Source organism: Protomyctophum bolini (genome assembly GCF_963924005.1).
Source record: "Protomyctophum bolini genome assembly, chromosome: 9".
NCBI classification, from domain to species: Eukaryota; Metazoa; Chordata; class Actinopteri; order Myctophiformes; family Myctophidae; genus Protomyctophum; species Protomyctophum bolini.
Window position 1 is genome coordinate 14,085,529 of NC_137870.1, and position 2,500 is coordinate 14,088,028.

A 2,500-nucleotide genomic window follows, 5' to 3' on the forward strand; every position below is an offset into this window, starting at 1 on the left:
GGGGCGCCAATATATTAAAATCTAACTCATGTTGATTAGGTGATGTAATGGTGATGTAAAACAAACGGTGCAAAACACAAACATTAAATTATCTTTATTGCTAATGGCATTTAATGTTTGTGTTTGTTAGGGACAAGATGACGTACATTTTACCTTCATTGTCAATGGCGTTTTTAAAACAAACATTGAACTAAAAACAAACATTAAACCTGTGAGGGCCCCTCAACAATTAATATGTATAGTGGTCTATAGTGAAGTTATGTCAAAATGAATGTATAGACAATATAATGAAGTTTAGGCTATGTTAAAAAAAAGTGTATTTAACGCTACGAGCTCTGTGCAGTTGTGTTGAAATATATGTAGGCTCTTCTGTTATGTTAAAATGTGTATTATGGGACCCAAATGGAAACAAGACCGCAAGGTCTTTCTTCGGAAATCCCTTTGGACCAAAATGCCTGACTGCATTGTGCTGTTTGCATTTTTTCTTATTGTCTAATAAAATATTCAATCAAACAAAACGCTCTTGTGTTAATGTGTATTTGTAGTAGGCTATAGTGAAGTTATGTTATAATGTGTAAATTGTAGCGATAGTGAAGTTATGTTTAAATGGACGTGCTCTCCCCGGCACCACATGTGTCTATCTGTGCATGACATGACATCCCTCCCTGCGCAGCCAGACAATTTCACAGTGTCTAAAGCCGATTCTCTGCGCTTGTTAATTGAATCGGATTTCTTATAGTTTAAAATCCACACAGACCCATGTCCTACAGCTACAGCCCAAACTGTATAAGGGGTTTATCTGTAAAGCCAAAGCGGAGATATAAAGGGAGAGAGAGGGAGAGAGAGAGTATAACAGCGTGTGTTTGAACATTTTAAATCTCAAATAAATGTCTTCACCTGCGGCGTGAGCGGCCGTGTGTGTGTGTGTGTGTGTGTGTGTGTGTGTGTGTGTGTGTGCGTGCGTGCGTGCGTGCGTGCGTGTGTGTGTGTGTGTGTGTGTGTGTGTGTTGATGATAATGATAATGGTTCAAAACGCGGGTCAAACGTGCTGCGTGCATGTGGATATATGATCTCAAGCAAGCGGTCGCCACCTGCTCAACCCCAGGTACGATATGTGACCTTTATTTAAATTCTAGGCACATATATATAGGAGAACTGCATGCTTGTAAAAAAAAAGTGACAGCAGGCCACCTGTGTCACTTATTTGACAAATATGTCACGCACCTCTGTGTGACAGGTGAGGTGACATGATGGCATAATATAGCAGAGACAGAGAGGCTGGTCCGAGACCAGCTCGAGACCTCCAAACTGTGACTGACACACTTGTCTCGAGACGAATGAGCGAGCGAGCGCGCGCCTTTGTTTGTGTGTACTGTACACGCGCACCGTTCACGAACTGCTCTGACTATATCTGTTAGTTTAGTTTAGTGCAGTGGTTTTCAACCCTTTTCATGTGAAGAAGGCATTCTTCACATGAAAGACCACCATTTGATTCACGCGGACCACCATTTGATGAGATTCAGCCCCAATTTAGCCTCAATATTTTGTTATTATTTAATGAGATTGTGTCCACAATTCCATGCTGTTACCAAAAGGCTATACTACCATAAGGTATATAGGCAAACGGTAACAGGCAAACGTTTATCCAATAAATAACAATTCTATGACTTCTTGTAAATTAAGTAATGCAGATAACAATTTAACTCTTGAGAAGTTGAGAGTGAAAAATGAAACCAAATGATATACGGGTCCATTTGGTTTCATTTAACACTCTTAAGAGTTAAAGATCTATAAGGGTCCATTTGGTTACCAACTTTCCATCATTTAGCTGGGGACCACCTAGAACCCCCTCAAGGACCACTGGTGGTCCCCGGACCACTGGTTGAAAACCACTGTGTTAGTGCATGCACTAGTGTGTAAAATACTTCTCAATATTCCTCCATATAAATATACGTATACTATATGCATTTACATATATGACCAGTTAACTATAGCATTTATTTTGTCAAACACTTTAGGTTGTTGTATATTTTTTGTATGTTTCACATGGTCCAAAGTAAGGAAAATACGGTACGGTAATATACGGTAACATAACATAACCGTTTTTATTTAATCTGTACGCTTTATCTTTCCGCAAAACAGGAAAGAAAAAGGAACAAAGCAATGAACGAAGCAAGGATTTAAAATAATACAACAAGGACAATAGATGTTTTTAGCAACTCCTCGAGCAGATGTTACAAAACTGAACCTTATTTTGGTAGACTTGTATGCCTTATTTTGCATAAAATGGGAAGTTGGATATGGGCTTAATATCATGACTATTCATTTTATACTATTAATATTGTTGTTATTATTATTATTATTATTGTTGTTGTTGTTGTTGTTGTTGTTGCTGCAGTTGTTGTTATTATTATTATTATTATTATTATTATTATTGTGTGCTTGTGTATAGTTATGTTAATTAAATTATCTTTATAATCTATATAACTTCATATATACA